The sequence below is a fragment of the Ammospiza caudacuta genome, unplaced genomic scaffold, assembly GCF_027887145.1.
Source record: "Ammospiza caudacuta isolate bAmmCau1 unplaced genomic scaffold, bAmmCau1.pri scaffold_39, whole genome shotgun sequence".
NCBI classification, from domain to species: domain Eukaryota; kingdom Metazoa; phylum Chordata; class Aves; order Passeriformes; family Passerellidae; genus Ammospiza; species Ammospiza caudacuta.
Window position 1 is genome coordinate 2,981,383 of NW_026683124.1, and position 12,389 is coordinate 2,993,771.

A 12,389-nucleotide genomic window follows, 5' to 3' on the forward strand; every position below is an offset into this window, starting at 1 on the left:
CCTGTTGCTATGGTCAGAATCCATGGCAACCATCACCGTGACCCTGTTGCTATGGTCAGTTTCCATGGCAACCATCACCAGCTGCCCGTTTCTATGGTCATTCCGTTGGCAGCTCCATGGAGACCCCATGCCAGGGGTGGTTGCCATGGACACCAGCTCAGGCCTGCAGCCAGAGCCTGTTGCCATGGCAACCATTGGCAGCCCCATCCCCAGGCTCATGGGATCCCAGAACCACAGAATTGGCTGAGCTGGGAGGGACCCATCAGGATCCTCCAGTCCAACTGCTGGCCCTGCACAGGACACCCCAACAATGCCAGCCTGGGCCTGGCAGCGCTGCCCAAATGCTGCTGGAGCTCAGAGAGCCCTGGAGCTGGGACCCTTCCCTGGGGAGCCTGGGCAGGGCCCCAGCAGCCTCTGGGCAAAAACCTTTTCCTGACATCCAACCTGAGCCTGCCCCGACTCAGCTGAAGCCGTTCCCTCCACTCCTGTCCCTGGGCACCAGAGGGAAGAGGTTCCCACAGCCCCAGCCAGGGACCCGCTCCCAAGGCTGTTGCCATGGCCACCAGGGCTGGGACCAGCTGGGATGCTCGGTTTCCAGGGGCTGGGGTGCCGGAATGGGATTCCCCATTTCCTGCTCTCACTAAAACTGTGCTGCCCTCGCTGCCCTCCCGCCTCCCCTGGAAAGCACAAAAGGCAAAGATCCCAGCATGGGATAAGAACAATTTATTGGGAACAGCAACGAGATAAGGAACAAATGGAACAGAAACAATATTGACAACAGAGTGTATAAATAAAACTGTTTACAGGGAAAACTAAAACACAACTGCCTGGCTCTTTCCAGCAACATATTTCCACCACTGGAAAGGACACCCTTCTTCTCAGGGAGAGTCCCTTTCCTGCCCCTGGCAATGACCTGAGGTGAGAGTGAATGCAATGACAGGGCAATGGCCAGAGCCTCATGTTCTTCAGTTCTACACCATGTCATTGACAGGGGAAGGTATTGGGGCAGTTGTCTTCTCAGCATGGATCATAGCGAACATGGATCGCCAGCGCTCTTCCCAACGTTAGACCTCCATTGGGGATGAAGCTGGAGCAGTTCACAAAGCTCGTCCTGCAGCTGGGGCACTTGCAGGGCTTCCCTTAGTGGTGCCTCCGTTGGATTTTTGTCATGTTAGAGCTCTGGGTGAAGCTCTTCCCACACTGAGAACACTTGTAGGGCCCCTCCCCAGTGTGGATTCATTGGTGGGTGATGAGGTGGGAGTTTTGCTTGAAGCCCTTCCCACACTCAGGGCAGTGGAAGGGCCTTTCCTCTGTGTGAATCCGCTGGTGCTGGAGGAGACTGGAGCTGCTCTGAAACCTCTTCCCACAGGTTGGGCACTTGTAGGGCCTCTCCTCAGTGTGGGTGCACCGGTGCCTGATGAGGTGGGAGTTGTTCTTGAAGTCCTTCCCACACTCAGGGCAGTGGAAAGGCCTCTCCTCTCTGTGAATCTGCTGGTTCTGGAGGAGACTGGAGCTGCTCTGAAACCTCTTCTGACACTGGGGACACTCGTGGGGCCTCTCCCCCGTGTGGATGCATTGGTGGATGATGAGGTGGGAGCTGCAGCTGAACCCTTTCCCACATTCCTCACACTCGTAGGGCCATTCCCCAGTGTGAATCATCTGGTGGCAGATCAGGGTGCTGCTCTGCCTGAAACTCTTCCCACACTCCAAGCACTTGTAGCGCTTCTCCCCATCATGAAGCTGCTCATGGACCACCAGCTCTGAGCTCTGGCTGAAGCTCTGTCCACCTTCCTGGCTCAGGGAGGGTCTTTCCTCCTCAGAACACCCTGGGCTGGGTTTGGAGCCCCTCTTCCTGTGCAATCTCTGGGGAGTTTCCTCCCCGTTGGATTCCTGTGCCCTGGAGTCAGTCATAACAGCCTCTTTCAAGAGGTTCTGCTGTGGGGATTTGTCCTCTCTGGTCCCAATCCTCAGATTCTTGTCTGGAGGAGGAAAGACAAGGAGAGGATGGGATTTGCCTCCGTGCCAGAGGGAAGGGGAAGGAGATAGTTCCAGTGCATCCCCAGCAGGATGGGGTTGGCAGCAGGGTTGTCCTGCAGCTGGGGGCCATGTTGGGCTGGGAGATGGAGCAGGAGAGAGGGAAAAGGGGCACTGACTTCCTCCTCACCTGCCCAGGTGTCCTGAGGATCCTTCTTGTTCCTCACAGCCTCCTTTTCCATCTGGCAATGGTTTGGGGAGAGGAAATCCTGTTTTGGGAGAATAACAAGGGATGAGCACATTGAGTTTTGTACTGGTTTGAAGGCAAACCTGGGGAAGGTCTAAACCAGAATTGCAATTAAATAACCAAATGAAGATCAAGGCAATGATACAGAAACACTGCCTTAAACTGACAGAGTCAGGATATAACCTGAAACCCTGTGTGTCAGGGTGGTGGCAGCAGTCCCATTAAATGGTGGCTGCAGCACTGTTAGAGTGATGAAGGTGATTCTGTAAAAGCAGTGATCCTGTAGAAGGGTCTGGTCTTCCTCTGAAGGTCCAGTGGTGGTTATGGAGCTCTTGCCCTCTGGGAATCCAGTAGGCAAGCTGCTCCTGGTGTTAAAAGCCTCAGCTTATGTCCAGGTAGGAATGCTTGGATCCTCCCCCTGGGTGGAGCATCCCACAATGGGATGATGGAATTTTATCAGTCCCGCAGTGTCACTCAATGGCCGATTAGCAGAAGATATCTCCTCTGGAGGGTGTTAAAAGGGCTGAGTCATGGAAGAGATAAAGAACACTGCCCCACCTGTTTATAGCAGTTGATGAAGATGGGGATTAAAAACATGCATTTGGTTACATCTTCCATTGCAACCTTAAACAGTGGGGTAATCTCTGCTCGGGGGGTGAACACCACCTCCCTTACCCAAACTCAGGTGTAAAACCCCCACCCTGGGAAGGCCACACACACAGGGAACAATGTCACACTTGCCCTGTCCGAGGGGAGGTCTCTGTCCCTGACACTCCCTTGCTGTCCCCCCTTTTCCCTTTCTTTCCATCTCTCTCTCTACCTCACGTTTAGTGTTCAATAAAATCCACTTTGGATTTGGTCTCATTAGCACATTAATTGGGGCAGAGGCATATCTCTAACAATTTTCTTAACCAGATTGCAACATTATTTTTGCACACTGAGTTCAGGGCACTGTTCTCTGACTCCAAGTGCCTTTGACAACAGCATGGTTCCCTTCTCTGAGGAGGTTGCGGTTCTTTCTGGAAGAACTCTTGGAAACTTGGACACAGTCCCTCCTTCCTCCTGGGTAACTTATGGGAGAAGTGATGAGGAAAATGGCTGTTGTGGGTGGCCAGTGTAAAGAAAATATTTTAGTGTCCTTGCTTGAAAAGTTTGGCAAAATCACTGGAGGAAAGGGAGGAAAAATGCCAGCGAGACTGACAAGGTTGATTTATCCCAAGGTGAGTAACACAAGTCTGCTAAAAGTCCCACAAGAAGCCCAGCTCAAGTAGCTAAATTCCCAAATAACTCCTGAATTCCCAGGCTTGGGTTTTTTGTCAAATGTGAGCATAATTTTTCTCTTCATCCCTGTCACCTTTGTGACAGCTACAGAGAGCTTTTCCTTCCTTTTAAAAATCTGTATTAGGCTGAATTTCCACTTTTCTTTTAATAGAAACTGCCAGCAGTTGAGCTGGAGCTGTGCAGAAATCGATGAAACTTTGAATTGCCACAAAATTACTTCTGTGGTTGGTTTATTATTATTTGGGATTTGTTTGCGTTTTCATCACATGTGACTTGTGGAAAATTCAAATCTTCATCAAAATGATTTATGCACAGTTAAGTTTGATTTCTGCCAAGTTTATTTTTTTCCAGTGCCCAGGAGGTGCTTTAGGGGTCTCTGTGCCTCTGACTCTGGGGGATGCTTGGGAGGGGCTTGGGGGGTTGTCCCTGTCCCTGTAACCCCAGGCCATTCCCCAGGGGGTTTCCATCATTCTCACCCCAGAGAATGCCTGGGGGGGTCTCTATCATCTCACCCCTGTGCCAGGGGTTGTTTGGGGCAGTCTCTGTCCCTCTCAGCCCAGGGAATGCTCGAGGCTCTCTGTCCCCTCCCCTGGGGGATGCTTGGGGGGTCTCCCCATCCCTCTCAGCCCTGGTGTGACCCCACCCAAACATCTTCAGGGTCAGAGGGACAGAGACACCCCCAAAGCCCCAGAAGGGCTGAACCTGGGATTTGGTTTGGGGCTGAGGATTTAGGAAGGGACTGGAATTGGGGCTGGGTTGGAGTTGGGGCTGAGACTTGGAATAGAGCTGGGATTGGGGTTAAGGATTGATATGAGATTGGCTTTAGGGCTGGGGTTGGGTTTGGGTCTGGAGCTAGATGAGTCTGGGACTGGGATGGGATTAAATACAGAACTGTGAGTGTGTCTAAACGTGGAGTGAGATTGAGACTAGGATTAGATCAGGTTTGGGACTGAGCTCACCCAGAGTGGAACCGGGGGGATGTCACTGTGTGATGGTTTGGGGAAAATCCTGGTTTGGGGAAAAACAAGCTTTGAATGCCTTTGGTTGGGGATTTCTCCCACCCAAGTCCATCTCCAGAAGTCACCTGATGTCCATAAAAACCTCCAAAAATCAAGAGTAAACAAAACAAAGCCACCAGGAGTTCCCTCTTTCCAGTCTCATCCCTCTGGGCTGCTGGTGGTCCCCCATCTCAGGGTTGCTGGGGATCCCAGTGGTCCTGGGCATCTCCCCTCTCCAGGGTCCTACTTAGGGATTCTGGGGGATTTTGGGGTCCCACAGTCCCCCTCTCCAGCCTCCCCCCAGTCCAGCCACTTGGGGTTCCTTCTTCTCTCCACTACCCTGTCCTATGTAAGGGCAAATTTTGGAAAAAAACCCCAAAAGGAGTTTCCTCTAGAAAGAAGATTCAAAGCAGATTCCCCTAGCTGGTTGAGGAAAATATTTCCTTAGAGAAAAGTGGAAAAAAACTGTTTATTTAACAGGTAAAGCATTCACCAGCACAAAAAAAAAATGGACAATATTAAACAATAAAACCTCTTGCCACTCCAAAAGAAATTATAAACTCAGAAAGTCCCTCTTTGGGCTGTAGCTCGGCTCACTCAGTCTCTTAACAGTCTCTCATCAGTCCCTCTGGCACTGGAAATGCCTGGCCCAGGCTCAGCCTGGTGGGCCACAGGTGCAAGGTGCCAGTGGTGTTCTGGGTGTTCAGTCCAGAGCAGGTTTAAACAGCTCCAAAGAAAAAAGAAAAATCACAGTCCAGGGAACTTCTCTGCCTCAGAGATCTAAAAACTAACTGAAAGCAAAGGAGAGCTCTGCCCTGCTGTCTGTCCATCCGCAGACAACTGATACCTTAGGATTTAAGGTTTTCTGTTTTGTTTTGGTGTGCAGCTTTTAGCTTTATATTAAGTGTTACTGGGATCTTTTCACAGAGTGTTGAAGACAAAACAATCCTGTTCTAGCTGGAGACTCAAGGACAAGCTCTTCAAACTTCAGGCCAAAAGCATAACCAACATGAAAAGAGGAGGGCGGGCAAGCAAGCAAGGAGGATTAAACTTCATAATTTGGAGCTATTAATTGGGTAGTTAACTCCTATATGTAAATAGGCTAAAACTTATAAAAATGTGAGATCTCATGACCAAGCCTTCTTTTGCTCCCATCTTGGAGCTATTCAGCTGTGGCTCTGGTAATGCCAGAGTGTGGCCTTTGAAGGCATTTTAGTAAAAATTCACTTTATTCCTCTTAGCTCTGTCTGGCCTCTGTTCAGCTCCTTAAAGTATCACAACAGCCCAGGTGCCGGAATGTGGAGGAGTGAGTGCAGTATCTGAAAACAAACTGCTGTTTCTTCCTCCTCCCCTTCGCTCTCAGAACCAGCCTGAAAGGTGCAGAACTCATTTCTGGGCTAAACAGACCGATGGGGTTCGAGCATCATGAAGTCACCCCAGGACACCCCTGTCAGGGTCAGGGGGTCCCGGCCCCACCTCATCTCCGGGCTGCCGGGGGTCCCCCAGCTCCGGTATTGCCCCTTCTCCTCTCCCCACCCCGGGGGTCCCCGTTCCACAGCCCTGGCTCTCACGGGGATCCCCAAAACCAATGTCCCGCCCCGTTGGTACCGGACCATCCCCACGTGGACCCCTCAGATGGCTCCTCTTCCCCTGAAAAAGCTCCTCTTAGGGAGCCCGGAGATATCCGGGGCTCGAGTCCAGGATCTGCCGGCTCCGAACACTCTCCAAAAATCCTCCCGGAGACCCCTGGCTGGAGCCGGGGCGAGCTCGGCCTCCGCCCTCCCCTGCGGCTCAGGGCTGGGGGCGATGCTCCCGGGGCAGAGGGTGCTGCAGGCTCGGCATGCGGGCGCTGCGAGCGCCGCGATTCTCCCGCTCCTGCTGCTGCTCCTCCTCCTCATCCTCCCCATCATCGTCCTCTTCCTCCTCATCCTCCTGCTCCTCTTCATCATCCCGCTCCTTGTCAACCTTGTGCTCCTCATGGTCCTCGTCGTCTTCCTCATCCTCGTCCTCCTCCTTGTCCTTCTCCTCTTCTTCCCCATCCTCCTTGTCATCCTCCACCTCCTCCTTGTTGTCCTCCTCCTTCTCATTGTCCTCATCCTCCTCATGCTCATCCTCATCCGCCAAATCTTCCTGCTCCTCTTCGTTGTCGCACTACTCATCTACTTTCTCCTACTCCTGGTCCTTCTCCTAATCCTTGTCCTAATCATTGTCCTCGTTCTCCTCCTGCTAGTTCACATCCTCATCCTCCTCCTCGTCCACTGCCTCCTCCTCATCTGCATCCTTGACCTCCTCCTCCTTGTCATCCTCCTCCTCCTCCCCATCGTTCTTCCCCTCCTCATTTTCCTTATCTTCCTCCTACATGTCCTCATCCTCCTCCTCCTCTTCCTCGTCCTCCTGCTCGACATCGTCCTCGTCCTCTTCCCTCTCTTCCTCCTCTTGCTCCTCCTCCTTTTTGTCCCCTTCCTCGTCATCATCCTCCTCCTCCACCTCAATATCCTTGTCCTCCTCCTTCTCCTCTAGCTCCTCTTCCTCCTCCTCGTCCTTGATCTCTTCCTAGTCTGCCTTATCCTCCTCTACCTCCTCCTCCACATTCTCCTCCTTCTCCTTGTCCTCCTCCACATCATTGTCCTACTCTTCCTCCTCCTCCCCCTTGTCCTCTTCCTCTTCCTCGTGTTTCTGCTCCTCCTCTTCCTAGTCCTCCTTATCCTCCTCCTCCTCGTTCTCCTTCTCCTCCATTTCTTTCTCCTCTTGCTCTTCCTCCTCCTCTCCTACTCCTCCTTGTCCTTGTCCTAGTCTTCCTCTTCCTTCCTCCTCCTCATCCTCATCCTCATTCTCCTACTCTTCCTCCTCCTCCTCCTCGTACTTTTCCTCCTCCTCCTCGTCCTTTTCCTTCTCCTCATCCTAGTCCTCATACTTGTCCTCATGGTCCTCCTCCTCATCTGCCTCCTCCTTCTCCTCCTCCTTCTCATCCTTGTCCTCGTCCTCCTTGACCTCCACCTCTTTCTCCTCCTCCTCCTCCTCCTTCTCCACCTCCTCCCCCTCATCCTCCTTCTCCTCGTCCTCCTTTTCATCCTCATCCTCCACCTCTTTCTCCTCCTCCTGGTCCTCCTCCTCCTCATCCTCCTCCTCCTTGTTCTTCCCCTCCTCGTCCTACTCATGCTCCTCCTCCTCCTCCTGCTTTTCCTCCTACTCTTCCTCTTCATCTTCCTTGTCCTGCTCCTTGTCCTCCTCCTCCTTCTCCTCATCCTCGTCTTCCTCCTTTTCCTCCTCTTCATCCTCCTTTTCCTTCTCTCCTCTTTGTCCACCTTTGTGTCCTCCTCCTCGTCCTCTTCCTCATCCTCCTCCTGCTACTCCTCGTCCTTCTCCTCCTCCTGCTCCTCCTCCTCGTCTTCTTCCTCTTCTGTGGGGATTAGGAATATATGGGAAAATATATGTCCAATTGTGTCAGGAACTTACGTTTTAAAAAAGGAACTCACTTGTTGCGGCAGAATGTCCAGATATGGACAACACTGGACAAACTAGACTAGTGAAGAGCTTTTTTTTTTTATTTTCAGCACATCAGTTTCAAGACATTGTTAGACAATGGAGACAGGATGTTAACAGCTCGCTGATCTACAGGGAATGTTTGGGAAGGTGGGGTATTACAGAATGACATAAACTATCTCAGTTTAGATTTTAGCTAATCATACATAGAACAACACATATTGATAAGCATTCTATCTAATCTTATAAAACATACGTAATGGTAGTTAAAACAAAGACTGGTTCATAAGAGACAAAGAACAGAGTTCTCACCCTCCTCCTCATCCTCTTTCTCCTCCTCTTTCTCCTCCTCCTCCTCCTCCTCCTCCTCCTCCTCCTCCTCCTCCTCTTCCTCCTCCTCCCTCTCTTCATCTTCCTTCTCCTCGTCCTCATCCACCTCCTCTTCCCCCTCCTCCTCCTCCTCATCCTCCTCCTCCTTGTCCTTGTCTTCGTCTCCTCCGTGGTGACACTATGGAACCTCTTGGAACCAAGGGGCCATGGTGACACTGTGGTGCCTCATGTAACCAAGGAGACTATTGTGAAACTCGGGGGCCCCAAGGAACCAAGGGTCCATGGTGACCTTGTGCAGCCCGGAGTGTCATGGAGGAGCCACTGTGACACAGAGAGGGCGCCTGGAGCTGAGGGGCCATGGTGACACATCAGGGCTTTGTGGAACCACGAAGCCATTATGACATTGCAAGGCCTCATGGTGGCACAGGGCCATTGTGACACTGCAGAAGCAAGGGAACTTTGTGACACTCCAGGGCCTCATGGAATCAAGAAGACCTTTGTGACACTGAGGAATCCTATGGAACCAAGGGAACATGGAACAGGTCTGGCTGGCTGGGCCTCCTGGCGATCACCTGATAGGTCTGTCTGACCTTGGCATGTGGAGGGCTGCTTCTCATCAGCCCCTGAAGCACTGGGGCTCTTGGCTTTCCTTCCTGTGGGAGAGAACTGTCCTTCTCCTCCAGGGGACCATGGCCAAAATTGGTATTCCTCCTCTAAATTTCATTATATGCACAGATTGTTCTCAGATGAAATCTGCCAGAAGAGACAGGTCTGGCTGCCTTGGCCACCCAGGGGCCACCTCTCATCTGCCTTTGAAACCCAGGGACCATGTGCTTTTCTTGCTGAGGGGAAAAAAGCATCCATCTCAACCAGGTGCCCATGGCCAAAATTGGGAAACTGCCTCTGGAATTCCCAATATCCAAGGACAGCTTCAGACAAAAGCTGCCAGTACTGACAAGTCTGGCTGGCCTTGGCTTCCTGAGGGCTGGCACTCATCTAACTCTGAAACACTGGGGCTCTGTGCTTTCCTTCTCAATATAAAGAACTCTTCTTCCTGTCCAGGTGCTCATGGCCAAAATTTATGTTCCACCTCCAAAATGCCCAATGTCCAAGGAGAGCCCCTAGATGAAAGGTGCCAAGAGAGACAGGTCTGGCTGCCCTTGTCCTAAGGTTGGCCACCCCTCATCTTCTTCCAAAACACTTGGACTTTTCACTTTTCTTTCCTATAGGAAAAAGCCATCCATCCTGACCAGGTGCCCATGGCCAACTCTGCCATTCTACCTCCAAAACTCTGTACATCCAAGAATGGCTCCCAAGGTAAAACTGCCAGGACAGACAGGTCTGGCTGCCCCTGGCCTCTCGGCAGCTGCCTCTCACCTGCTTTCCAAACACTGGGGCATAGTGTTTTCCTTCCTATGGCAATGAACAGTCCTTCTTATCTCTGCAGAAATGACCAAAAATGGGATTCCACCTCCCAAACTCCCTATATCCAAGGGTTGCTTTCAGCCAAAAGCTACCAGGACAGAGAGCTCTGGTTGGCCTAGGCCTCTGATGGCCGCCTTTCATTGCCCCTCAAACACTGGTGTTCTGTGCTTTCCTTCCTATCAAAAGAACGATCCTTCTTCTCTAGGTGTCCATGTCTGAAACTGGACCTCTAAAATTCCAAGGGTTGCTCCCAGGCAAAATCTGCCAGTACAATCAAGTCTGGCTGGCCTTGGCCTCTGGTGGCTGCCCCTGCAACACTGGGGCTGGGTTCTTTCCTTCCCATGAAGATCACCGGGACGCTGTGGGGACCTGATGAAACCAAGGGGATCATTGTGGCACCACTGGAGCCCATGGAACCAAGATGCCATGGTGACACAGTGGGGCTTCATGGAACCCAGAGACCATTGTGACTCTGTGGGGCCTGATGGAACCATGGAGACCATTGTGACCCTTCAGGGCCTGGTGCCACCAAGGGGGCATTATGACACCTCAGGGCCTTGTGGAAGCAATGGACCATTGGGACACTGTGGGGCCCCATGGAACCGAGGGAACATGGAACAGGTCTGGCTGACTTGGCCTCCCAGGGGCCGCCTGACAGGTCTGGCTGATGTTGGGATGTCAAAGGCTGCCTCTCATCAGCTCCTGGAACACTGGGGCTCTGTGCTTTCCTTGCTATGGAAAAGAACCATTCCTCTTTTCAGATATGCATTGCCAAAATTGGTACTCTCCCTAAAAATTTCCTATATGCAAGGGTATCTCTCAGAACAAAATCTGCCAGCTCTGGCTGGCCTTGGCCTCTGGTGGTCACCTCTCATCTGCCCCTGAAACACTGGGGCTCTCTTCCTTCATTCCTATGGAAAAGAACTGGCATTCTTGTCCAGGGACCATGGCCAAAATTAGAATTTGGCCTCCCAAATTCTGTATATCCAAGGATTGCTCCCAGACAAAAGTAGCCAGGACAGAGAGGTCAGGCTGGCCCTGTCCTCTGGTGATTTTCTTAGAGTAAAAGCTGAATGTTTTCATTTGAAAACACCTTGGAGAGGGCCCAGAGACCTCCTAAGGAGGGATTTGGAGGCCTCGGGCACATGACCACTATATATGGACAAAGGAGCTCTGTGCTCTTGTGGCGGTTTTGCATCACAGAAGTGATGTTCTAAGAGAAGATGCTAGGAATGTCCTCCATGTCTGACAAAAATCCAATCAGTAATAGCTTGCAGAATTGACAGTCTGCTAAACCACTAAGGAAAATTTACATGCCTCTGTGGAAACACATTTTAAAGATGAAAAAACCGCTGGTGCTTGCCTGCAAGCCCCGGGCAGGGGGAAGAGAAGCCATCGGCCCCCGGCCGTGCTGCTGCTGCTGTGTTCTGGCCTGGCTGCTGAGATCCTGGCCCTCCCCCTGTTTTGCGGAGAAAAGAAGAAACCTCACAACTTTATAAAAGTTGTAAAGCCCGGTATGTTTATTTACGACACGCGCCGGACGCAAGTCCCCCAACAAGGCATGCGTGCCTCTGAAGACCTCAGGTCGTCTTTTATCCCCCTCCCAAATGCATATGCATACAGTTTCACAATAAGTTCATACATATTCATTCCGCGTGACATTCAGCACTAGTTCTTCTTTATCGGAGGAATTCCTAGGTCTGGGGCAGATCGACCTTGCGGTAATTTCTGTTTTTCTTTCTCTGTCTCCTTGCTGTCTCGGCATGCGGCCTTTTCTTCAGCTTTGGCCCCACAGACCTCTCACCTCTTCCAGGCACTTCACCTAATTCAGAATGGATCCCCACTTCGTCTCATTCCCCCCTTTCCTAGGAAATAAGTAAATTCTTTTACTTAATGAAAACTTTCACAACAGTAAGTGTCTTTTAGTGCTTCACCGTGTGCTTTTGACAAAGATGTTAGTACAGCTATTTGTTGTAGCATTCTCCAGTACCAAATTAACAATATAATAGATAGTCCTAAACTTATCCCAACTAATATTACTAAGATTACAATGGGGTGACACAACTTATTAAAGATTCTATTCGCAGTTGGTGACCACCCAAAGATCACATCCAATAATCTTAACAAAATTACATATACAGAGATTAGAATGGTTTCTACTAGACAGAATAACATCATTGCTATCAATTTGTACAGCAGCACAAGCAGTTCTCAAGCATACCCCCTTTTCCAGTATATATGAGCACAGTTTTCTGGTCAGTGACTGGATGGACTTTGAAGGGACAAATACTCTGTTCAGTGTCCAAACACACATCCTGAGCATTATAGTATTGCTTTCACAAATGAATCCCATCTGTTCTCTAGTAATGCAGGATTCTAAGTTTACTGTCTGCCACTTTCCATTCATCTTTCGTGCCCATACTCTATGTTTTGAAGGATAGAGTATTGTTTTTTCATGGTTTGATCCTAGAGCAATGATGGGATGGACAACATAAACAGTGGCATTATGTATGGTAAGCACAAAGGCAGTTGCCACATTAGAAACAGGATCATAGGTGAAATTCACCATAGTCTGCCAGGATTGAAACTTCCTTTCAATATCAATTGCATTATCCCACACAATTTCTTGAATTTTAGCTGGAAATTTACCT

The 12,389-nt window shown here is 50.7% G+C and overlaps 1 pseudogene; it reads right to left on the bottom strand.

The window, feature by feature from the left end:
- Positions 1-1,140: 1,140 nt before the first annotated feature.
- Positions 1,141-6,905, bottom strand: LOC131571827 (zinc finger protein 239-like; annotated as a pseudogene).
- Between the last annotated feature and the right edge of the window lie 5,484 nt (positions 6,906-12,389).